This window comes from Podarcis vaucheri, assembly GCF_965113315.1.
Source record: "Podarcis vaucheri genome assembly, chromosome: 10".
Taxonomy (NCBI): Eukaryota; Metazoa; Chordata; class Lepidosauria; order Squamata; family Lacertidae; genus Podarcis; species Podarcis vaucheri.
The window spans coordinates 19,119,036-19,146,490 of record NC_138748.1 but is presented as its reverse complement, the minus strand read 5'-3'; the positions used below and the strand labels follow the sequence as shown (position 1 = coordinate 19,146,490).

General features: G+C 42.6%; 1 protein-coding gene across 2 annotated transcripts in view; it reads left to right on the top strand.

Moving 5' to 3' along the window:
* The window catches only part of LOC309541729 (uncharacterized protein), a 344,667-nt gene that overhangs the window by 174,434 nt on the left and 142,778 nt on the right, over positions 1-27,455 (top strand). The gene's annotated exons all lie outside the window — the stretch shown is intronic.

Below are 27,455 nucleotides of genomic sequence, written 5' to 3'. Positions count from 1 at the left end.
TTATGGGAGAGTTCAGCTCCACCTACCTCTCTGATATGTTTGCTTGGGTGGTGCGTTGCATCTCAAACTGTATGTGTTCTAAGACTAAACAAAAACTTGCGCCCACCAAAATTATATTTGCAAAGTCTAAAGTGCCCCACAAATGAGGCAGAAAAATCGAAGCCTCTTTTGAAGGGGAAGAAAACTTAGGTTTTGGCACAGCACTGGTTCCAGCATTATTCTTTGACCATAGTGGTTGAGTAGTTGAGACCAGGCAGAATTTCATATAGATGTTATGATATTTCTACATTTCTGACATCCTGGCTAGCTCAGTTGGTTAGAGCGTGGTGCTGATAATGCCAAGGTTGCTGGTTCAAGCCCCATATGAGAGAGCTGCATATTCCTGCATTGCTGGGGGGTTTGGACTTAGATAATTATTAGGGTCCCTTTCAGCTCTACAATTTTATGATTTTATTATCTTTTGGATAAATTGACATTCTAAAGGTGGATTTGGAATTGCTTGCATTTGTTATAATACCTCTGCTAAGCTCAACAAATTGACTCACTGAGTTCTGAATTTGCCCAGTATCATGAGATCATAACTATATAGACAGTGATTCATGAAGGATGGAATAGTGTAGCCAACATGATACCCTCCAGACTCATTGGACCTCAGCTCCCAACAACCTCAGCTAGTATAGCCAATGGTAGGTTGTGATGGAAGTTGAAGTCCAACAACATCTGAAGGGTACCGTTTTCCTACTCCAAGTGCAGAAGATTGTCTTGAACAGAAATTGCAATTTGTCTTTGTCCCCCTGAGGGAGAAATTTAATCTCACATTTAAAAGTAAGTAACACCTTATTAGCTGCATATCGGTACTTGTGTTTCTCAGCCAAGATGGATAATAAGATAAAGTACTATTCCTGAAGAAGAAATAAGAATACTGTCAAATGCCTGTTGGTTATAGGACGATAATATTTTGCTTACTAGTCCCAAAGAAGGCAAGTGCCAAAGAATGCTCCAACTACTGCACAATTGCACTCATTTCCATGCTAGCAAGGTTATGCTTAAAATTCTACAAGGCAGGCTTAAGCAGTATGTGGACTTGAGAACTCCCAGAAGTGCAAGCTGGATTTTGAAGGGGCAGAGGAACCAGAGACCAAATTGCAAACATGTGCTGGATTATGGAGAAAGCTAGAGTTCCAGAAAAACATTTACTTCTGCCTCATTGACAGTGTCAACCACAGCAAACTATGGCAAGTTCTTAAAGAAATGGGAGTGCCTGATCACCTCATCTGTCTCCTGAGAAATCTCTATGTGGGACAAGAAGCTACAGTTAGAACTGGTTATGGAACAACTGATTGGTTCAAAATTGGGGAAAGAGTATGACAAGGCTGTATATTGGCTCCCTGTTTATTTAACTTATATGCAGAACTCATCATGCGAAATCCCAAACCAGAATTAAGATTGCCGGAAGAAATATCAACAACCTCAGATATGCAGATGACATAATCTTGATGGAAGAAAGTGAGGAGGAATTAAAGAACCTTTTAATAAGGGTGAAAGAGGAGAGCACAAAATAATGGTCTGAAGCTCAATATCAAAAAAACTAAGATCATGGCCACTGGCTCCCATCACCTCCTGGCAAATAGAAGGGGAAGAAATGGAGGCAGTGAGAGATTTTACTTTCTGGGTTCCATGATCACTGCAGATGGTGACAGCAGTCACAAAATTAAAAGATGCCTGCTTCTTGGGAGAAAAGCAATGACAAACTTAGACAGCATCTTAAAAAGCAGAGACATCACCTTGCCGACAAAGGTCCGTATAGTTAAAGCTATGGTTTCCCCAGTATGGAAGTGAGAGCTGGACCATAAAGAAGGCTCTTGAGAGTCCCATGGACTGCAAGAAGATCAAACCTATCCATTCTGAAGGAAATCAGCCCTGAGTGCTCACTGGAAGGACAGATCCTGAAGCTGAGGCTCCAATACTTTGGCTACCTCATGAGAAGAGAAGACTCCCTGGAAAAGACCCTGATGTTGGGAAAGATGGAGGGCACAAGGAGAAGGGGATGACAGAGGATGAGATGTTTGGACAGTGTTCTCGAAGCTACTAACATGAGTTTGACCAAACTGCGGAAGGCAGTGGAAGACAGGAGTGCCTGGCGTGCTCTGGTCCATGGGGTCACGAAGAGTTGGATATGACTAAACGATTAAACAAAAAGCATTGCATATTTTAAAAAAGATGGCTCAACTGTTCAGCAATGATCAAATAATAATGATGATGATGATGATGTATATGCTGCCCATCTGACTGAGATTTCCCAGCAAATCTGGGTAGCTTCCAACAAGTTAAAACACAATACGACATCAAATTTTAAAAACTTCCCTGAACAAGAGGGGACTGAATAACCAAAGGAAAGCTGAAAATGTGGGGCATGGAAAACCACTCAGTCTCAATTATTCCTCATATTAAGTCAGATGGTAAATTGCTGTGACTTTTTACATCTTCCCATCCTTCAAGTGGTGCTCTATCAATATTCTATTTACATGGCTTGAATTACTGAGCTTGGTGGTGGGCAGAAAGACTCATTCAACCCCTCAGAATAGATTGACCTTTTTTCACTGTTCTAAGCCAATTGTGTCCCTGTTGATGCTTAATTTACATACCCATCTAATGGAAATGTATAGGGTCAAATTGACTTCAGCGAGAGCTTTCCCTGACTAAGGATTACAGAAGTTTACTCTGAACTTTTGACTTTGGCTTGTACATTGCTTCAGAACAGCATGTCCCGACTTTAAATATTCCCCACAAGCATTTATGGAAGAAAAATGGTTCAGGTATAGGCCATAGTTCTTCCTATCAGAGTAAGTTTCCCTTCCTCCTTCATGCATGAAGAGAGTAGATCACAATTGCTTTCTAGGGAAGAACCAGAGCTTCATGGAAAAGCATGTGAACTTAATTCATTCTGCAGGTCCGTTCTTAACCTGAAACTGTTCTTAACCTGAGGTACCACTTTAGCTAAGGGGGCTTCCTGCTGCCGCTGTGTCACCGTTGCACAATTTCTGTTCTCATCCTGAAGCAAAGTTCTTAACCCGAGGTACTATTTCTGGGTTAGCGGAGTCTGTAACCTGAAGTGTATGTAACCCGAGGTACCACTGTACATTTTGCTGCCTGAGGCAAAGGACAGGGTGCATGTTCAGAAGCTGACTGGACCAGCAGTTGTATCTTTCTTTAATGCATCCTCACTTCAGCATCCTCCACTGTAAGGTAAAGGTAAAGAGACCCCTGACCATTAGCTCCAGTCGTGGACAACTCTGGGGTTGCAGCGCTCATCTCGCTTTATTGGCCGAGGGAGCCAGCGTACATGTGGCCAGCATGACAAAGCCGCTTCTGGCGAACCAGCGCAGTGCATGGAAACGCTGTTTACCTTCCCGCTGGAGCGGTACCTATTTATCTACTTGCACTTTGACGTGCTTTCAAACTGCTAGGTGGGCAGGAGCAGGGACCGAGCAATGGGAGCTCACCCCGTCGCGGGGATTCAAACCACTAACCTTCTGATCGGCAAGTCCTAGGCTCTGTGGTTTTCCCCACAGCACCACCCACATCCCATCCTCCACTGTACCTGAAGGCTATCTTAGTGAGTGCATGGCAGGCTGAACGGGCACACAACTTTGTCTTCCAACCTCTCACTGCTGCTCCTCACTTTCCAATGTCTGCATCCTGAGAAAGCTGTCACACTCTGCATAATGGTATGGCTGGCTCTGGGTCCCATGTTTAATCCCTCGGGACCTCCAATGGGAGGGGAAATAAATGGACTGCTTGCATGCAGTACTTTCCCCTTGTGCATAAGCTTTTATTAAGCCATAGCTAAGCCATAGAAAATACCTGCCAGATATTTGCAGCTACACTTATTTGAGGAAAGATGACACGAAGGGTCCACGGTCTTCTTTTAATTTTTTGGTTAAGAAAACCAAACAAGGTGTACAATGAGATACTCTTCCTTTTAAGTGTATCCAATCTTCTGTGGAGAAAAATAATTTGCCGAGTGACAACCCATTTAGTGATTCTCCTAATCTGTTAATGATAATGGAGTCTGATCCTGATTTTTCACGGCAAACACTCGGCTTTATTCCGCTGGCACGCTTCCACCGAGCTTTATGACAGAGTTCAGCATAGCGTAACCTCTTTGAAAGGTTTCAGCAAAGTGTAGTCTGCTTTTGTTATGGATGGGACAGCTACAGTTCAATGTTATGTTTAATTCAGAAGCATTAGCACAGCCCGGGAAGCAGATCATTTCTTTATTCATTCATTCTCAGAATCTTCATTTGAGCAGGTGTTCTGTAGGTGACAAGCTGAATGAGAACTCACTGACAGGAGATGGGAGTATGGTTTACTCTGCACTTAGGGATCCTGCTATGGAGAGAGAACGCTGGTCTTTAGTCGGCAAAAGCTTCTTGTGACATACAGGTTCTTTACCTGTGCAGAGAATGTGCAGTGAGGCACAGCACTCTGGTGTCACAAAGCAGCAGCGATTATGCTCTGTGAAGGATCCCAGCACTTTCTATTTAACTCTCTGGGCTTGGGGACTACAGGTAACGGAGGCCCATATATTCATCTGGCAGCTGGCATTGGAAAATGCTCAGTGGTGCCATCAGTGCAGGACCTTCTGGTCCTATTCAGCAGAATGAGCAGGAAGCCCTCCAAGTACAGCAGGGGTGGCTTGTCAGGAGTTGAGCCTACACCCGAGTAGGACCCTGGCAGAGACACATGCACGACTGGCATGTTCTCTCCCCCCGGTCTTTCATTTGGGAGCTTCAAAAGCTTTCTTCAGCCCAAACATCACAGCGACCGATGCCAACTGGCACACTTAGGGATCCGCAGAGTTTGCGCAACTTGCGTGACAGACCTCAGCAACTCAGCATTTTGGCTAATCTACTTTATTGACATATAAACACACACGGAGCACTGCAACATGGCTCCCTCTCTCTCTAGCATCAGACAGCAAAGAGAAAATGGACAAAGGACAATAGTCCCACTTCATGGGACACAGTAACACAAAGATCCTGTCTCCGTAACTTCTCACTCTGTGGAGACAAAACATATACAGTGGTGCCTCAGGTTAAGTACTTAATTCGTTCCGCAGGTCCGTACTTAACCTGAAACTGTTCTTAACCTGCAGCACCACTTTAGCTAATGGGGCCTCCTGCTGCTGCCGCGCCGCCGGAGCATGATTTCTGTTCTCATCCTGAAGCAAAGTTCTTAACCTGAGGTACTATTTCTGGGTTAGCGGAGTCTGTAACCTGAAGCGTATGTAACCCGAGGTACCACTGTACCATCATGTGAAAGACAACAATCCTATGACTGTAATCATACAGCAGAAATTCTAATATGGCTTGCCACCAGCGCCTGGGGTGGCTCGGGCACCTGGGGCAGCGCGCCCAGGGGCAGGCGAGCCACCCATAGGGGCAGGGCGGGGTGGGGCGGGGCGGGGTGAGGCGAGCCGCCCATAGGGCGGGGCATATTGCAGGGCCTCTGGAGTCTGCCTGCCTCCTCCCACTCAGCCACCTACAGTGTGGCTTGGATGCGCTGCAGGCCCTGCGGTGAGTGCCGCCCGGCATTTTGTCACCCCCTTCAGTGGTGACATCCAGGGCGGCCCGCACTCAACACACCCCCTTCCTCCGCCCCTGCTTGCCACATTCTGAAGTGAAGTTATTCACATTGCCATTTAAAGAACCCCCAACCCCATAAGACTATTAATTACGTTAACTGGCCTTTTAAGCCTCGATGCCAGGCTGCGTGGGGCAGCAGCCATTGCTTGGCTGGCTATCGAGGCACTGCCCTCCAAGCAGGGCCTCTGATTGGCCCAAACAAAGTTGCATTCTTTGGTGGGAATACCACTGGCTGAGGGGAATTCCCCAACAGTGGTTGGCGGGCAAGTGTGCAGTGACCATCGGGGAAGAAGGTAGAGCACAAGGGGCTGCAATCGTCTGTGCCCCCATGGGAGCAGTGTGCGACCATTACCATTTAAAGAACCCCGCCCCATAAGACCAACATTTATGTAACTAAAATTACCTAACTGGACCACTGTATGTCTTATCAGTTTGTACAATAGGCTCGTTTACACACACACACACACACACACACACACACACACACACACACACACTTTCTCTAGCCTCCATTCTGATAAGCAAGGAACATTATCAGAGTTCAAGAGCGCATCTTGTTATTTATTATGACCTTGCAGCTAGGTAAGCAAAAACACACAAGGGGGAGAGCAAGTCTGGTGAGGCATGTGGCTCTGGAGTGACAGTGCCCAGGGAGAGACTTGAGGCTGGAAAGAGAGGCCTGGAAAACCCCATTTCAGATCCAGGCTTGAAATTCTTCATCCCTATGATAGATGAGAACTTGAAGTCAGCCCTGATTCACATGAAGGCAGAATGCATCTGAGTCTCAGTGCAATTCTCAGTACTATGAGAAAAGGTTGAAACTTGCTCCAGCCTCATTTTCAGGCAATATTAAAGAAGCCATCATTTATTGTGGCAAATGAAAATTAAGCCGACAGCTGCACATGTACAGCACTGGACTGCTTCCCCACCCCACCCCAACATTGATGATGACCTAAATATTGGGCATTTTTTACCCATCACTCTATATATTTTTAATACCCACACTTATATTCCAAACCAAGATGCTGAAATGAATCCCATGCCCTCTTTTGCAATTATTACCATGACAAACAGGATGTTCCTTAGACGAACCTATGCCAGAAATAAATATGTCTCTGGTTTTTGGTATTAACTTTCTCTTCTCTTAGTGAACAGCAAAATCTGTCACATTTTGTGCCTGCAAAGTAGACCACGAGGATGTAAGAACTGCCAAGTAATTTCAATTTCACACCCATGAATCATTTTTCCATTCAAGACACTAAAATAGCAAACCTGCTCAAAGTGGACAGTCTGGAACCAATGGGGCTACCCATTGACAAAGGCAAATATAGAATAATACTAATCATTGTATGATCTATTCCCAACAAATATAAGGGAATGCACAGGCATAGATCTGGTATCAGATATAAAATAACCCAACAATGGAACGTTGGTTTGCTTAAATGTGGAAAATAGAGAGACGTGGAAAGCCACTGACAGTTCAAACCCTCCAATTTTTTTTTCATAATGACCCCCTTTTCATGAAAATTCAAAAGAAAGGCATAATTCAAAGGGGAGAAAATACCTCTCGAATTCCAATCTTTAGTATATATTGCAATTACCGGTATATAGCAAAGCAATCCTTGGGTTATAAATATCTCTTTACAATGGAATGCATCACACAATCAGGGCAGATTCACACCGCACATATTTAAAGCACATGACTTGCCCCAAAGAATTTTGGGAACTAGTTTGTTAAGGGTACTGGGAACTGAAGGTTTTTTTTTGGGGGGGGGGAGTAATGTGCTTCCATTGTGTATTGGGTGCACTTTAAATGTATGGGATGGATCTGCCCCACCATTGCCTATATCTAATGCTGTATTGTGTTTTAATATTCGATTGGGAGCTGCCCAGAGTGGCTGGGGAAACCAAGCCAGATGGGTGGGGTATAAATGATAGATAGATAGATAGATGATAGATGATAGATAGATAGATAGATAGATAGATAGATAGATAGATAGATAGATACTCTATCTATCTATCTATCTATCTATCTATCTATCTATCATCTATCTATCTATCATCTATCTATCTTTTTTTACTAAACATGAGCTTGAAAAATGAAGTGGTACGTATGAATAGTGGAAATAAGTTCAAAGTGAGGAGGAATTAAAGAACCTTTTAATGAGGGTGAAAGATGAGAGCGCAAAATATGGTCTGAAGCTCAACATCAAAAAACTAATGTCATGGCCATTGGTCTCATCACCTCCTGGCAAATAGAAGGGGAGGAAATGGAGGCAGTGAGAAATTTTACTTTCTTGGGCTCCATGATTACTGCAGATGGTGACAGCAGTCTCAAAATTAAAGGACATCTGCTTCTTGGGAGAAAAGCAATGGCAAACCTAGACAGCATCTTAAAAAGCAGAGACACCACCTTGCTGACAAAGGTCCATATAGTTAAAGCTATGGTTTTCCCAGTAGTGATGTATGGAAATGAGAGCTGGACCATAAAGAAGGCTGATCGCCGAAGAATTGATGCTTTTGAATTATGGTGCTGGAAGAGACTCTTGAGTCCCATGGACTGCAAGAAGATCAAACCTCTCCATTCTGAAGGAAATCAGCCCTGAGTGCTCACTGGAAGGACAGATCCTGAAGCTGAGGTTCCAATACTTTGGCCACCTCATGAGAAGAGAAGACTCCTTGGAGAAGACCCTGATGTTGTGAAAGATTGAGGGCACAAGGAGAAAGGGACGACAGAAGACGAGATGGTTGGACAGTGTTCTTGAAGCTACCAGAATGAGTTTGACCAAACTGCAGGAGGCAGTGGAAGACAGGAGTGCCTGGCGTGCTCTGGTCCATGGAGTCATGAAGAGCTGGACACGACTAAACAACAACAAATGGAGAAATATTTTGGTAGGGTGAAAAACTTTTATTATTGTTGTAAAGGAGTAGCTAATGAGATGGCAATGTTGTTGTGTATTCATTCTTCACTGAGATGGTGTCCAGGATCTGCAGTGCTGCTATGTTCATGTTTTCTTTTGGAAATGAGGCAGAGTAGAGACTGGTATCTTTATGATATATGTGGTTTTTTAAAAAACATGTGCACAACCTGAGTCTACGATGGCGGGGTTCACAGCATTAGCACCCCAGGAGGTTCTTGCTTCTCCCATAACTACAGCCTTGGATCCCAGCAGAAATCAGGCATGGCTCTGTCTCTCAGCTGCCCAGCCTGTAGCCTCCTGCTTCTAACTCTAACTCATACACCTCAACTTTAGCTTTTGTCTTTCTGACTGGCAGTTGAGGGAGGAGGAACCACCTACTTGATCTCTGGCACAGAGGGACTCCCTTCATTACCTTGAATGACCCACTCTTAGGGGGCCATTACCAAGAAACTTGTCTGACCATTCCAGCAATTGGATCCTTGATAGATCCAGGAATTAGAAGGTACTCAGGCATGCAGCCCGCCCACCCTCCAAAATCACAACAATATCATTTTCTGGACCCTTGAGCACAGTCCCACATAACCTTTAATTTATCGACACTGCTGTATGAGACAGATCACATTTCAAAGTCATCTTCTAAACATTATTTCTGTCAGTCAGTGAAGACACAAAAAAGATTCAGTTCAGAATGTCTTGGGATATTTCATTGATGACATTGCCTTCCCTCTTTTCATCTGTCTTTGCAAGCTGTTAGGACTCTCTATCTCATATCATGGTCTTCCACACACTACTTCCAGGGTAGAATTTCTTCATCTCTGGCCTTCTGAACAACGACTCACAAAAGACCTCCTCTAGCCTTTCTGCATTCATAGAGATTACAAGAAAGGGCAGAGTCATGTGAGCACAATAATCATGCAACATCTGGAATTTTCTTACCCTAGAGTAGTCACTTAGCTCTCCTGGAATATTGGTGAAATGTTCAGTTCTCCTTTTTTATGTCTATTGACATCCACTATGAATTGTTAAGGCTTCAGGGAATCCTATCCCTCTCAGGGTGAGATGCCAAGAAGCAACAAAACAAAAAAACAAAACAAAACAAAAAACAAAGAAACCCAAGAAGAGCTCTTACCAAGTAGTTTATTAAATATTCACAGAGACAAAAGAATGCAGTCTCCCTTAGATAGCTTCAAGTAAAGTCCCACCCCCTCAGTATCTCTTATTCTACATCACCCCCGCACTGGCTGATCTGTGCTTTCTGCCTTTGAGTTTTCTGTTCTACTACTCTCAAGGCACGCCTGGGAGAGGGGGAGTCAGGAAAGATTTCAAGAGACACCGAGTCTGTCAGCTGTCTCTCCCCTGGTGCTGCTTTTTCTTGCTGCTGCTCCCCCAATATTTCCCAGCTCCTCCCCTCTGCAGCCGCTGAGCTATGCCTTTCTGCAAACCACTGTTCTAAATCTATGCTGTCCTCCTCTTCTTGGGTAGGTGTAGAAATTGGGGTGTGTGTGTGTGTGTGTGTGTGTGTGTGTGTGTGTGGTTTCCACCATTCCTCCTCAGTCCCCTGACATGAATCTAGGAAGGGAAACAGAGGGTACTCCCACAAGTCATCTCCCATATCTAAAACATGAGGCGAGTTAATGCATAGTGGTACTTTTGAATTAAGTTGTACACCGAGAATGCATTTTTTAGCCCCCCCCCCAGTTGGGATCCCTCAGTTATATATTCTCAGTCCTCTGCTATTCTCACTCTAAACTCTAGTAAAGGTAAAGGGACCCCTGACCGTTAGGTCTAGTCGTGGATGACTCTGGGGTTGCGGAGCTCATCTTGCTTTACTGGCCGAGGGAGCCGGCGTACAGCTTCTGGGTCATGTGGCAAGCATGACTAAGCTGCTTCTGGCAAATCAGAGCAGTGCACGGAAACGCTGTTTACCTTCCTGTCAGAGCGGTACCTATTTATCTACTTGCACTTTGACATGCTTTTGAAGTGCTAGGTTGGCAGGAGCAGGGACCGAGCAATGGGAGCTCACCCCGTCGCGGAGATTCGAACTGCTGACCTTCTGATCGGCAAGCGCTAGACTCAGTGGTTTAGACCACGGCACCACTCTACACTCTAGCCCTCATCAAATCTTATGGCTTTTAGTGCCACCTGTAAGCTGATTGCACAGAACACTCCCCTTTCATCCGATTCCACATTGCACACCATCTGTCTGAGGTTTCCACCTGGGTTTCAACATTGGCAATAATATTTTGGCAGGAAAAATTCTTCATCGACGTTGGAATAAAGGAAACTAGCGAGATGGCAGTGGCGCACATACTGTATCTGTTCCTGCTCCCAGCATGTAGCACCTCAGCCTTCATCTGAGAAAACACAAGAATAACATAGGTAATTGGATGTTTCATCACTGTCTCAAATTCAGTATGTCGAAAACGGAACTTCTCATCCTTCCTCCGAAACCTTCTCCTCCTCATACTCTCTGTGTCAATTACATGGAGGTACTAACAACTTGTGGAGCAGGCACAAAGCCTATTCTTTATTCTTCCCCTCTGCTTTGCATCCCCATATCCAGTCTCTTGCCAGGTCACCTCATTTCCTGTGCAAAAACTGCCGAAATGCAGTCCTGATTCTCTGCCCTCTCAGATTTCACTGTCATGTTTAACCTTCTCCTCTTGGGACTTGTCTCATTCCAGCTTTTAGACTCCCCTCCATCCAGGACTCTGTTGCTGGAGATTCTATTTATAGATTACGCACCCTGCCTTTCCTAGAAGTCTTGCAATATACCGGAGGTGCAACTGAACTCTGAATATGTGTCCCTTCTCTTTTATTCCCCTCTCTCCCTTTTTCCGCATCTTGTTGATTAGGTGGGCCAAACCACCTCTGGTGCACTTGAGGGGACATTGGGGTTTAAAACATTGTTATTAGTAGGCATCAGTTTGTGTGCGTGAATGCGTGGGGGGAGATTTCCATTGGGACATCATTGCGTGGGGAACGGAGGCTTAACCGTTCCCTCCCCTGCTGTGATCCTGATTTTCATTGTCTCTAGTATGTCTGTTAGTTTCAGAGAAAAAGCTCCCATTGCCACCAATGAAAATTCCATTGGTCTTAGAAAAAAGCTCCCATTGGCAACAGCAAAAATCCTCTGTGCTGCTATGGGGTGGTGGATGATGAGATCCATTGCTGACAATTCAACTATCTTTTATTTTTGAAATACTAGCAGCAGAGCAGGGAAAATATTCAGGAAGATGGTGGCTGGGGGAGTGGGGAAGAATTAAGCCTCCCCTCTCTGCACACTGATGAAAACTCGACAACCTATACCTATTATTATTATTAATAATAATAACAAACCCTAGCCCTCAAGTGATGTGTTTAACATTATACACTGCTTGATCCTGGAAACTCTTAGTTCCATGCAGCAGGAACATGCCTTTTTGTTTGTTTCTCCATAAAATGCAACACATATTATATAATGTGTATTATATACACTTAATGACCCACCCAGTGGTATTCAGAATATCACTCATGAAATCACTCAAGATATCCCTCAAGTAATTAAGGAACAAAAGAAGAAAAGGCACACTAATCTAGGAACTTCCTCTCTGCCCAAAACGTTGGAGGCTATACACCACACCCCTCAACAGTATTTATAGGAACTCAAACACCAGATTCTGCTCTGTTCCAGTAACAAGAAGCCGAAAGCACCAGCCTGAAGATGACGAGTGAGACCTCGTCGAAACGTCGCCCAGACACCCCGACTCTTACACGGGAAGACACCCGAAGACACCAAAACCTGCATTCCTGTACCCGTGAAAATCTACGAAAGCATATATATATATATATATATATATATATATATATATATATATATATATATGAATGAAAGTAATTTTCCAATTTTAACAATTTTTATAACATCGCAATATAACACCATGATATCATTTGCTCTGCCAAGCCCTCAACTTCCCTCCCTCCATCTTCTTATATCTCCATTTTCTTATATCTCTATTTTATTTCCACACATTTTTTCAGCTCTATCCTATATCTATATTATATTATTAACCACTTTATTCACAAATAGAATGATCCTTCTTTTAATTGTTGTGAGTTTTATCTCAATCCTGCTAGTGTCTTTATATTTGTACAGTGATTCTCTCTATATAGTATAAATTTACTCCAATCTCTCTGGAACGCTTGGCCACCCTGGTTCTGGATTCTCCCGGTCAGCTTTGCCAGTTCCACAAAATGCAACACATATTGGCAATGTGTGAATATGTACGTGCAACCTAAGGTGCCTCAAATGCATAGTTTGGAAGGAAGGATATTAAGTTTTTAAGCAAATAAATTTCAGGCATGGGAACACAATTGCATTGCGGGGGGAGCAGGGAAATGCATGTAATATATCAAGAAGCTTCATTTCTTTAAGAAGCTGCTTTCATATCCATATTGCGTCTGCATATTCCAGATGAGTTCTTAGGCGATTTTTAATGTTAATGGGAAACTTGTCATGCCAGAAGATTTCTTTCAGTTCTGCCTGTCAGGGAAGACTGGCAGTCCTTGACTGACTGCTTTTAGCAGTGATCCTTCTTTGACATCTGCAGCAACCAATTTATCTTTCACCCTCAATCCCTTCCTTAAAGCATTTGGAAGGTTCACTGGCATTTACCTTTGTGAAATGCTGTCTTTACTTACTTTATGTCAGCCATAGGGTATTGCCTTTAAACTTTTTTCTTTTTTTTGCCACTGATTTACTATGGGTGCGGAAAATAAAGTGACCATTAGCCTTCTCACAGTAGCTTTTAAACACTCCTGGACTAGCTTGTTCTCCATACATCTTTGAAGACCTGTCAATGGCTTCTTGTATACAGCTCTGTCAGTTGCTATAAATGTGATACCAGCAAAAAAAAAAAAGGGGGGGAGCAATCTTCTAAAAAATTCTTTGTGATCTTTGCTAAAATAAAAGTTATACTTTGTATTCAAGCAATGTAGGAATGTAGGAAAGGTAGGGCTACGATATGCCCAGATTTTCCCTGACATTACTGGGATTTCAAAGGTGGAAGTGACGTCTGAGGGGATTTTCTGGCGGTTTCTCCTGGATCTTAGGCAAGTCGATTGAATTGGGGGGGGGGGCATATTTGTAGCTCAACAGCTTTTGGGGTGTCCTGGTTTTTACTTTGCAAAATATGGAAAGGGTTAGCAGAATCTCATGGATTTACAGTACCATATTTACAGAAGCCGTTTCTGATTTGATCTCAGAATGTCCCACTTTCCCTTAGGATATCCCTATTTTCATTGGAGAAATATTGGAGGGTATGGAGATAAGTAACTATTCAACCTTCAGAAGACTTCTGAAGGCAGACCATTAATGTTTAATGTTTTATTATGGAGCAATCCAGTCGGATGGGTGGGGTATAAATAATAAAATTATGGAATAGGACATCCCTAATTTCATCAGACAAATGTTGGAGGGTATGGAGTAAGAGTGGAGGTTGGGTATGGAGATAACCTCAAATCTATCATCTAAAGACAAAACCTAAGTAATTAAACTGAAACTAAGTCATTAAACTTTGGCCTCCGTGTCACAGGCTTTTGTGCCCTGTCTGCACTAGACATTTAAAGCAGTATCATATCTCCCAAGGAATCCTGGGAACTGTGGCTTGTTAAGGGTGCTGAGAGAGGTTAGGAAACTGCTAGTCCCCCCACAGAACTACGATTCCCTAAATTTGCTGGGAAGAGGGATTGATTATTAATCCACTCTTTAAATTGTAGCTCTGTGAATGGAATGGGGGGAGTGTCTCCTAACAACTCTCTTAACAAACTACAGTTCCCAAGATTCTGTGGGGAGAGTCATAACTGTTCAAATTGGTATTCCCAAAATCTGCTCCAGAGGGCTGGGGGATCTTCCAGAACATACTTTGGGAGTGCATGAGGGCAGTCCTGTTGTGTGAACAGGACTCCATGTGCCACACCGGATGAAACCCTTTTTTATATGACAAGTCTTCGTACCGTACTGATGATGTGGCTCTCAGCACGACTTTATCTCCAGAGCACACTCAAAAGCCTCCAAAATCTTGGAAGTTCTTGGCACTTGATCAGTGACAGAATGGCATATGCTGAACTAATTAAAGGAGCTTGTTGTTGGATGGAACTTCAAACCCCACATGAAGCGAATGTGGAGATTCATCGGATGGCACGTTAAATGGCCATGTAGTTCTGCATAAAGAGAAACGAAAACAGCTGCAACAGGGGTAGTAGGAGCATCTGGTTCAGTTCTCTCTTTGTCTTTGATATATACTTGTAAAACACTTAGAAGCCATCTTGGCAATTGATCGATGAATCAACCAAATCTGAAACCCCATCTTACGTATATTTTCTTGGAAGTAAGTCTCACTGAAGATTCTATTTTACAGGGTGTGTGTGTGTGTGTGTGTGTGTGTGTGTGTGTAGGTGAGTGGGTGGCGCTGTGGTCTATACCACTGAGCCTCTTGGGCTTGCTGATCGGAACGTTGGCGGTTCAAATCCCCATAACGGGGTGCGCTCCCATTGTTTGGTCCCAGCTCCTGCCAACCTAGCAGTTCTAAAGCACACCAATGCAAATAGATAAATAGGTACCACTGTGACGGGAAGGTAAACGGTGTTTCCATGCTCTCTGGTTTCCGTTACGGTGTTCCATTGCGCCAGAAGCAGTTTAGTCATGCTGGCCACATGACCCAGAAAGCTGTCTGTGGACTAACGCTGGTTCCCTTAACCTGAAAGCGAGATGAGCTTCAACCCCATACTCACCATTGACTGGACTTAACCATCCAGGGGTCCTTTAACTTTTTACCATATCTATCTATCTATCATCTATCTATCTATCTATCTATCTATCATCTATCTATCTATCATCTATCTATCTATCATCTATCTATCTATAGATATAGGTATTTAGAAATACTCCTACAAATACATAAATAAATGGTTGCAATTACTGTAGCAGAGTTCTGTTTGTTTTCCTCATAGGGGGGCTTGTTTTTCCCATGTAAAACTTTTCAAAAGTCCTATTTCACTTGGCACCTTATGAAACATTTTCGTGCGCTATCCCCAGACCTATTAAGCACTTAGTCTTAGGCTCTTGCAACAGTCAGTCATAGAACACATATCAGTATAGAAAGGAGGGCTCTCTGCTTTGTTATAAGAAACCTGCTGTTTTGAAGGGCTTGCTGCAGATGGAAATATCAATCATAAAGCTGGTTTAAGGAACAGGTAAGATTGTTGCCTTAAGAGGATGGCTAAGGAAAGAGACTGCATTTAACCAGCAGCTTCCAAAGATTAACAGAATACTTCCAACATTGAAAATTGCAAATCTGCCATTGTGTACAATGCAATTTCTTAGTAATAGTGGGCTTTAAAGAAAGTGTAGTGTATTCAGAGTTAAGGATAACAGAGAAATTTTGCAAACTTGCATTTTTATACAGGTTTTAGGTGTTCTAATACGCCAAATCTGCCTAGGAACTAACCCCACCCCCATTTTATTTGCTCAGTGATTTTTGTGGCAAATTACTGAGACACTGCAAAAAAAAATGGATTTCTTACTCTTAATATGATAATGTAGTGTGTTATGCTGATGTTTGTACTTCTGGACAACATCTCTGACCATTAGCTACTATGGCAACAAATCACTGATCCCTAACCAGTCTTTTGTTATATAAAGGTCATTCTCTTGACGAAGGGAAATCTTCAAGGCTATCTACTTAAGGAAAGAAAAACAGGTTTGCACATTTTTTTGCAATCTTCATGTTCTGCAGACTTAAATTCTTCAGGTTTGAATGGAGTCGATGCATTATTATTTTTTAAAGGGGGATTTATGAGTCTCAGCCTCATAAGGGCACCATAATAACACTCCATGTGTTGCTGGTTTCTTGTTTGTTTCTTTGTTTTTTAAAGGGGGTCCACAACTACAAAAGTATCAGCCTCCATGTATATTTATGCTGATATGACCGTTTCCAAATGACATCTCTAGCCATTAGCTACTGGCTCCATCTCTCCACATAAGGGAATGTGCCATGCTATCTACTTACCAAAACATTGCAAAAACACTTTATAATTCACACAATGAAAAATCCTGCTTTTGAATGTGGGCTCGGACAAGAGGAGTGCAAATTTTAGCTTCATGTGAGACAGCAAAGTAGGGATTCTTACATCCCTAACTATCCAGGGGTCCTTTACCTTTAGTTTTACCTATTTTAAGTGCCTCTCCCTATTCACTTTCATGGAAATGCAATGCCTATGATATAATTCCAGAGGTGTGAGAGACCCAGTCTTAATGCCTAGCTTAATCAATGATTTTCTGAGCCTAGACTTTAGTCTGTCCTTCAGAGATCTATTTATGTTCCAAGGTAAAGGTAAAGGGACCCCTGACCATCAGGTCCAGTCGTGACCGACTCTGGGGTTGCGGTGCTCATCTCGCTTTATTGGCCGAGGGAGCCGGCGAACAGCTTCCGGGTCATGTGGCCAGCATGACTAAGCTGCTTTTGGCAAACCAGAGCAGTGCACGGAAATGCCGTTTACCTTCCTGCCGGAGCGGTGCCTATTTATCTACTTGCACTTTGACGTGCTTTCGAACTGCTAGGTTAGCAGGAGCAGCGACCGAGCAACGTGAGCTCACCCCGTTGCAGGGATTCGAACCGCTGACCTTCTGATCGGCAAGTCCTAGGCTCTGTGGTTTATGTTCCTAACAGGTCTCCAAAATAACTCTTCCAGTGCTTTGTGGTGTATGTAGTTCTGTGTGGCGAGAGAAGAGACTGAGGTTTCAGAGAATGTGGATAGACAACTATACAGGTGTCTGAAAAGTTAACTTTGTGGAAAATAAAACAAGTTGTTCAATTTGAATCTAATTCAGCAAAGAAGGGTTTTTAGAATGCATTGGTCTCATGAGAAAATTGAGGAAGTAAGCATGAGTGCAAGTATTTATTCACACGGTAATTTAGAAAAATAAGTGTTATAATGCATATGCTTGGGGATTCACAAACAGAGTAAAGCCTGGGAGAGTTTATTTTTAATTCATTAATTGAGAGAATATATCATTTGAACAGATGGCCATTGATTCTGAAAATTAATAAAACATATACTAAAGTTTTAGCTTTTGCTTTAAAAAGAAAATCGTTGTCTCGTACATTGTTTCTATCTTCATACCCTTTTCATTTTACATGCATATTAGCAGAATTATTTCATTCAAATGTTTTATTGCTTTTAAAAACAGCTTTATCACAACCTCTTTCAATACTATAGGGCATGAAAACTTTGTTCTAATAATACAGATTGCAGTTCTCACACTACTTTATCTATAGTTGCCCGATTAGTTATTGCAGAAATGTATTCTACTTTGTAAGAATGACGGCCCTATTAGAAATTGTTAAAACGGAATAGCATCTTTAGAACTATAGGGTTCTCCAGTTTATGGACAGATCCTTGCAATTTATATATCAATCAATCTTCAAAAACAAATGTATTTTATACTTTTGTCTTTCTACCCTGGCACGTCCCAATCTTGAATGACAGGCAGTGCATCAAGATATTCATTTGGAGATTTTCCAATGCTGGGAAGTGGCATTTGGTTGCTGATATTTGTGCATCTCACTAGACTTTTTGCTACCGTAATAACATAGTTTCTGGAATTACACCGCTGAGTAAACAAATAAGGCAGTTCAGTGACAACTGGTAGGCTCATGTTATCCAATTTCCCAAACAACTCAAAATAAGTCCCTGTTTATGTGTATTTCAAGAATCAGCTACTAGCTGATCTGTCGCTAGAATGATCCTTTCAGCAGTCGGTTTGTCCTCTGAGTTTTCTTCTGCATTCCATTCTGTCTTTGAACTTTTATCATTTGCCTTTTTCTTTGGCTGTTCTACTGAGACAGGCCCACTGCAGTTATTAATGATTTGCTTGTGGCTACATCCAGAAGGCTCCTTTCCTTTCTTATTCCACTTGACTTATCTGCTGCTTTTGACACAATGGATCATTCTCTTCTCCTTTCCTCGCCTCGGCACATATAGATTTTCTGACTCTGTTCTCCAAGGTTCGTTCATCTTCCCACGATCGTCTTACTACAATTCATTAGACTTTTCCATTTCTGCGCATTGTTCTTTCCCCCCATCGTCTGCTTCCTTTTTTGTGTGTGGACGTGGCTTCACTTTTCAGTGTTAATCTCGTCTGAAACGTTTTCTTTTTTATTATTTTTAACTGGCTTTAACTTGCCTGGTTCTTCCCATGGAGGCCAGCAAGTAATTGGTTCACCTTGTTGCTTGCTGTTAGGGGTAATTTATATTCCATTGTGCCATTCAGATAAACTTGCACAGAATTTTGAAACAAAGTTACTGGACAGATAAGCAATGAATTGTAATTCATAGGTAAGGTTTGAATTTAAAAACATCCTTCAAGAATATACAAACATACATTTGGAGTGCTAACACCCATTTGTGTGAAACTATGCAACCAAATATATAGAATGCATGTAAAGAGAGAGAGAGAGAGAGAGAGAGAGAGAGAGAGAGAGAGAGAGTTTTCAAGTGTTTTATCTATGCCAAAATGTTGGGGGATTTTTTGGTCAGCTTCCTTTTGTAGTTGTGGGGAAAGGTTAAATGTTTACCTCATAAAATCCATTTTCATTGTATCCTTCTCCAGCAGTTGTGTTATGACTGTCTCTAGGGATATACTGAATTTTTAAAAATGGTTTTTAACATCCTACATTTTTTATGTCTACCACTTTCTGCACTCGTCCTTTGATTTGCACCTACGAATCACTAAAATTGGCATTATATTTTGTGAACAGGCAGGATGCCATCTTGACAGATGGGAGTAAATGCAGTCATGCTCGTAGACATGTTGCATGCATCCGTTTTGATTAGCATGGGCAGAAATCCTGTAACTGAAGCCAGTTCCTGGACCTCTTATTAAAGGAATAAAGTATTGTGAACTGAGTTCAAGACTCCTGTGCTTAGAACAGAGGGTATCACACTTCTTGTTAGCATGCACACATTTTCCTCATTTTCCCATCTAAGGATTAAATTTGAAATGGAAAAATAGTTCTAACATTTAGCTATTTTATAGTATTCTTCAGGAAAAGGCATTAATACAGTTCTTAACAAGAGAGTCACCATACATTTGTTAACAAACGCTGAGATATCTGAGCATATTGGAGCACTTGGGCTTTGAGGGATTTGTGCTGACAAATTATTTCACATGTGTTCTCTAGCTGTTTTAGAAGGATGAATGAGGTGTAGAATGTAAAATGTGACAAATTGGCACATCAAATCTAAATATTTCCACGAGTGACTAGCATATCTGCTTGACACTTTATTATAACAATATTATTGCAGCACTATGATTTTTGCCATGGATATAGCAGAAACTGCCCTCCGCCCACTGAGATGGCGCAGCAAGTCGTCAGCTATCACTGCAAAACTTTTCTGCCATTTTTTTTCTCTTTTCAGAAAAATGTAACCATTTTGTTTAAACCTTCAGCTGGGAGCTGTTAAGATATTGTTTGTGAGGTTTTGATATGTGCCTGTTGTTTAGATAGGACATAAGAGGATCCCTGGTGATCAGATCATAGGCCTCTTCGCTTCTTATCCTGGCCAGCCAGATGTCTATGGGGAGTGTTTCTGCAAGCATAATCTGATTATTATCAGCACTGTCTCTTCTCTGGCAGCAGAAAGTCTTGGCTCTGCACTAGTGATGCAGTCCGCACAGGTTGGAGTTGAAGAGAAAACAAAACCATATTTTGCCTCATCTTCTTCTTTGGAGATCACTCGTAGATGAGTAAGATTGTCTTCCATGAACACGGTTTTAACAGTGAGTCTGTAAGTGACTGTGGAGGCCAATTCTGGATCCACACGTCCTTCCACAGTGGAGACATAGGTTTCCTCAGTGCTTTTTTCTGGGGGTACATGGGGGTACGTATACCCCTAAACATTTTGTGAATCTAAGTTTGGCTTCATTGAGAGGCAGTATTTCAATATGAGTAGGAAAATGAGAGTACCCCTCAACATTTTTTTTAGAAAAAAAGCACTGGGTTTCCGAGTGGGAGTTGATCATGGTGAGGGTTTGCCAAGCATACCTTCCTCGTAGGGCGTTTCTCCATTTTGTCCTGAGTTCGAGCATCTTCAAAGCCCATGACACCTTTGGTAAAGGCTGTTTACCAATTGGAGTGCTTGCAGGCCAGTGTTTCCCAGTTGTGGGTGTTTATACTACATTTTTAAAGATTTGCCTTGAGAGAGTCTTTAAACCTCTTTTGTTGACCACCAGCATTACACATTCAATTTCTGAGTTCGGAATAGAGCAGTTGCTTTGGAAGATGATAATCAGGCATCCGCACAACATGACCAGTCCAACAAAGTTGATGTTGAAGAATCATTGCTTTGACACTGGTGAACTTTTCTTCTTCCAGTACACTGGCATTAGTTCACCTGTCTTCCCAAGTGATGGGTAAGATTTTTCGGAGACACCGTTGATGAAATCTTTCAAGGAGTTGGAGATGGTGTTTGAAAGTGGTCTGTGTTTCACAAGCATGCAGTAAGGTTGGTAGTACAATAGCTTTGTAAACAAGCATTTTGGTTTCCCTTCTAGTCAACAAGTACAAGTGCTAACCTCCCCATTTCTCAGAGCCACCCACAAGCATGCCAGAAGTCTATGCCAGGACAGGACCTGGCATAAATAATTTCGTTCTGTTCAACTCTATTGAAAGGGAACAAGGTAGGAGGATGGTTGCTCCATCTTCCACACTTTTCCCTTCTTCCTTTCTTCTTGAGCTGGGAGTCAGTATTAGATAGATATTAAGAGTTTGAGAAAGAGTGGTTATCAGGAAGAAAGGAGGACTTCTTTTGGAGCAGAATTGCAAATAAAAGTATAGACACCATGCAGGTATATAAAGGTAAAGGGACCCCTGACCATGAGGTCCAGTCACGGACTACTCTGGGGTTGCGGCGCTCATCTTGCTTTATTGGCCAAGGGAGCCAGCGTACAGCTTCCGGGTCATGTGGCCAGCATGACTAAGCCGCTTCTGGCGAACCAGAGCAGCGCACGGAAACGCTGTTTACCTTCCTGCCGGAGTGGTACCTATATATCTACTTGCACTTTGACGTGCTTTCGAACTGCTAGGTTGGCAGGAGCAGGGACCGAACAAAGGGAGCTCATGCTGTCACAGGGATTCGAACCGCCGACCTTCTGGTCGGCAAGTCCTAGGCTCTGTGGTTTAACCCACAGCGCCACAGCGTCTCACAAAAGCTATCAGAATTCAGTCCCACAGCTGGTCTTGCATATGAGGAGAGTCAGGCCAGCGTCCGAACAGCACAAACCTCTTCACAAAGATGAAAAGCTTAACAGACTAGCAAATAAGTTTCAGAAGCAACTGTCTAGAATTGGTCATATAGCATTGTCTATCCCTATAAAAGCTTCCTGGTCAGGCTTGCCCAGTGGTCTGAACCGCAAGGGAGTCTGTTGTGCTTCCTCTCTCTCTCCCTCCCCAGGAACTGGGTCAAACTGTTGTACACTTAACTTTTGTACTGCTTTCAACTGGGAAAGTGAAGCCTGGATTGTCAAATAAACGTGGTTTTCAAATATGAGGTTTTATTAAGGCACGCAACATACCGGCAGTGACCTTTCTGCTTCTTTTTATCCCTTTATTGCTGTAGTGATAGTTCTTTGCTTCAATAAACAGCTGAGTTCTGTCAATTTTTACAACCAAGGCAACAAATAAAATATATGCTAGAGAAGCATATTTGGAGATAGTATGGCAGAATTAGCCCAGGGCAATATTCAGTTTCTTCAAAACAAAAGCGGAGGAGCTCAATGGTTTTAAATTACAGCAATACTGGAGACTAGCTAAAACACACACACACACTTCAGTTTGCAATAGTTTTATAAATGAGATGAATAATGAGATCCTTCACTGTCATTATGAACAAGGTACAGAAAAATACAGTAAAGTCATTTGTATGGCTTTGTTCCTATTGAGAGCTTGGATCTAAAATATTATAAATTAGAGAATGAAGCAGGATAATATATTAGAAGCCAATTTACATGCCCGAAATGTCAATATATATCAAATTGGCACATGTGCCACAGCCGATAATGGTCCCATTTCAAACATACTTTTTATTGTTTATTTCTTCACCGGCAGTATTGCACTCTTGTTATTGACTTCGTCTTTGACACATACAATTGGGTCCTGAAGTCAAGTATTTAACTGCAGAAAATTGATTCAACATGTTTTAATGTTGCTTCTCAGGGATTTAGGTGAGCAAGTACAAACTCTGAAGACAAAAGACCTTCTGATTAATTTGCATAATTAAACAAACTGCATTTGCATTTATATCTTCGATCAGAAATTGCCACTGAATTCAAGATACGATGATAATTAATGTTCATTGAGTAGGAAAGGGACAGTAATACTATTCATTTAATATTGAGATGTAAGTGACCAACACAAAACGAATACAAATTGACTGGGCTTAAAGCAGCATGATTCTTCCAGAAACCATGCAGCCGATTTCCAGTAACATTACTAAATGAGGAGTGTGTTCAGCCTGTTGTAAAAGAGTGGCCTGCCATTATTCCAGACCCTGACAGAAAACAACAAACAGAGAAGATAGCAATAAGCTGCTTCTAGACCACTAGTGGGAAGGAAAGGATTTGAAGGCCTCTCGCCTGCCCAAAAGAACTGCTGTGAACAAGAGAGGATTCCCACCTGATTAAATACCTTAGCCCAAAGGGAGAAACTGTCAAGGTAGCAATCAAGTTAGGCAACTGTGTGACTTTGGTAGCAAGGTGTGCACATCTGGGAAGATTATGGCCCCCGCCCCCACCTTTTTACAATTACAAGTACTAAAGTAAGGAAGCTCCATAAACAACAATAGCAGGTATGCATGTGGAAAGCCAGCAGTGGTGTGGGTTTTATTCAATGTGCTGTACAGAAAGCCACATGTATCACTCTCTTCCTACCAGGCAGTTGACGTGGTTGGGTGCTTGGTACAATGAGCTCCTGACTCTCAGGGAATACTGTGGTACCTCTGGTTGTGAACAGGATCCGTTCCGGAGGCCCATTCGCAACATGAAAAGAATGCAACCCGCAGCAGGTTGCGATTCACCACTTCTGCTCATGTGCGTGATGTCATTTTGCGCTTCTGCGCATGTGCGAGCGGCGAAACCTGGAAGTAACCCTTTGCGGTACTTCTGGGTCACCGTGGGACGTAACCTGAAAAAACGTAACATGAAGCAGACGTAACATGAGGTATGATTGCATATTCATTCCCTTGAGGCTAAGGCAGCTGACCAAGAAGATGAGAGAGTCAAAGGTTGGTGTGCAAGGCCTTCAGGGATGTGACAGTGGCATCTCATTCCCAGTCGTATCACATCTCTCTTACTGCCATAGAGCAGTGTTTCCCAACTGGGGGCCTTATGACCCCCTGGGACACCCCAGGATATTCCGATGGGGGACCCAGGTGAAAACTGCGTAAACGGGGGACCACAGCGCGAGGCTATGGGGCCACAGAGGGAAGTGAGAAGCGAAAAATATATATATCATTTTTTCAATAAAAAGAATCCTGACTGGCTGGCTATCTGCTTGGCCAATCACAAGTGAGTAAGCCCACCAAGGGGCAGCCTAGCGCTCCTTTTTGCCACATGCGTTTTCTTGGAGCATTCCTGGTTTGCTTCTGGTGGGAGAGGGGGGTCGCTGAGGCCTTGCTGTTTTCATTGAAGGTGAACCAATGTCCTTCCTTTTAGCTTCTCAGCTGGGAAACCTGAGCATGAAGCTCTTTTCACAGCATAAAGTTAATTGGATTGGACACTCTCCTTGAAACCAGCTGCAAAAAGCTACAGTGATATATGAAAGCAAAAGTTTTGTTTTCTGTCCACCACACACCCAACCTATTTTTAGAATGTGCTCTCCGGCTCACCCTGCTAGATAGAGTACATCACTAACATTTAAGGTTTGATTAGTGGAACTAATAGCGGTGGTGCTGTTAGTGTACTTCTGACGGCTCAATCATAGGGCAAAATCTCTTGAAGGCCAGGTTATTAGATTAAGTGAAAGAATAAATTCTTGTAATGTGAATATCCACTTCCTAAGTAAACAAGAATGGCTTTCATCAAGAAGATAGATAATTTAATTTACCTTTTCCCCAAGCAAACCGAGTTTTAGATCAAGGGTAGCCTTCTCTTCTCGCTTTTGCACTTGCTTTGTCTCTGTCTTGGCTGTCAAATGTGTTTAATAAATAATTATTCTAGTGTTCTGATCTGCCCTGGTGTTTTATATGGATTTATTATTATGGCAGCATCTAGAGAAAATTTATTTATTCTTTTCCTTGGTAAATGAATTTAAGGCTTCTTGAAAGCATTCCATAGGATCAAGGTAAAAATGATTTGATTTACATATCAGGCTATTCATAGCTATACTAGAGAAGGACTCTGTGTACCATCCTTGCAACAATGTCAGAAATAGTACCAGTTTAAATAGCATAAGTCCATGGGGAAAATATGTTTCCCAAGTCTACTTGCAGCCATCTTGGGGTCTAGATGGGCAGAAGACGCCCTACTGGTGTTGTGACGTATGCCTTATAATTAGAAGGATAGGCCAAGCCTGGTATATACACTTTTGCTTTCCAGTAGTTAACATACCCAGCATTTTTTTATTTTTTTGCATGCTTTTTCCGCTTTCAGTTTCCACCTCAAACCAGCCAGGTCTAGATTTGGGTACAACTGCACACAACCCCAGTTGAATCCTGATCTAATTTCTAGTAGACACTTAGACTATTATCCCTTCTCGTGAAAGTCAAGCACATTATTTCCATTCAGATCTGGATTCTCATATCCCAAATCCATCAAAACAGCCTGATTAATGGCTTTGCTATGTAAGGAGACAGAATGATGATGTCATCTATATGCACAGTATGCTGAAGTCTATCGGTGACAGGGTCGTGCAATTGCCGGAAGCGGAAACGGATACTTAAATTCCTGTTGTCATTTTGCTTGCAATTCCATTGAGGTGGAACCCCAAATTTTCCAGCAGAATTTGGGTTGAACTGAATGTTAGTAAAATTGCTAGATACATAATTATTGCCGTGTTCATGCACTCATATGCAAGTAAAAAGGTAACGGTACCCCTGACCGTTAGGTCCAGTCGTGGATGACTCTGGGGTTGCGGGCTCATCTTGCTCTTTAGGCCGAGGGAGCCGGCGTTTGTCCTCAGACAGCTTCCAGGTCATGTGGCCAGCATGACTAAGCCGCTTCTGGCAAACCTGAGCAGCGCACGGAAATGCCGTTTACCTTCCTGCCGGAGCGGTACCTAGTACAGTGGTGCCTCGCAAGATGAAATTAATTCGTTCCGTGAGTTTTTTCGTCTAGCGAATTTTTCGTCTTGCGAAGCACGGTGTCGGAAAAGTTTTGGAAAAGCTTAAAAAATCACAAAAAACCTCAAAAAAGGCTACCACACCGCGTTCTATGAGTTGCTCCTCGAAGTCATGTCGCAACTGTATTAACGGTGTTAAGAAAAAGGAAACAAACTTGCAAAAAAACACAAGACGTTTTCGTCTTGCGAAGCAAGCCCATAGGGAAATTCGTCTTGCGAAGCAGCTCAAAAACCGCAAAACCCTTTTGTCTAGCGAGTTTTTCATCTTGAGAGGCATTCGTCTTGCGGGGCACCACTGTACTGCAAGCCAAATATTTGTTCCCTTTGTAGCAACGGAGTTGCCCCTTAGACATCAGTGTGAGAGAAAGTTTGGGGCCTGGATAGCTCAGCTGGGTAGAGCGTGCTACTGATAATGCCAAGGCTGCAGGTTTGATCCCCTATATGGGAAAGCTGCATGTTCCTGCATCACAGGGGGTTGGATTAGATGATGCTTAGGGTTCCTTCCAACTCTACAATTCTATGAATACAGATAGCCAAGCCCTAGTCCCAATGTATTCCATTTAAATATCAGAGATCTGCAGGAAATTTTGAGAGATTAGTTTCAGTTCTTTCAAAGCACCATGAGTACATCAGTGTTGTGCTCCTAGTACAATAGTGCCATAATTTTGCTTCATGTCTGTCATGACATCTCACACTGTATAAATTTAGATTATTCAGAATTACTGCAGCCACCAGCCATTATTTCCAATTATCCTGATGCTCAATGACTAGATTTCTTGACAGATAGGAAATTAACTGCTATCTGAACTCCAATGTGCAGTCTGCCTCCTTTCTCTCGTGACTATTGTTTTACGAGGCATAGGGCAGAGTCAGTGCACCATGATTCTGAAACCAGATTTTTAAGAGCTTCCGCAGAGGAGGTGGGGTAGCAAAGCATGGGTTTACATTATGTAAAACCTGCTTGTAAAATGAGCACAAAAATTCAATTACGCACACCGAATAGCCAATGCAGGTGTGAAGCTATGTTCCTTAGTTTCAGCTGGCTTGACTGACAATGTCGAGCTGTTTTGACAAAACACACTGCAGGTATTTGTGGAATTGCACAAACGAGAAAGATGGACTGATTTGGTTGTGGCAGCACTAGCCCAGTAATCCAATGAAGCTGGACGAATAGAAGTACAGTGGTACCTCAGGTTACAGATGCTTCAGGTTACATACGCTTCAGGTTACAGACTACGCTAACCCAGAAATAGTACCTCGGGTTAAGAACTTTGCTTCAGGATGAGAACAGAAATTGTGCAGCAGCAGCAGCACGGCGGCAGCGGGAGGCCCCATTAGCTAAATTGGTGCTTCAGGTTAAGAACAGTTTCAGGTTAAGAATGGACCTCTGGAATGAGTTAAGTTCTTAACCCGAGGTACCACTGTAGTGACTTGTCCTGCCACAAAACAATACTAGCATCTTTTTTTTTTAAAAAAAAAATTATAGCAAGTTTAACCAAGAAAGGGCAAAA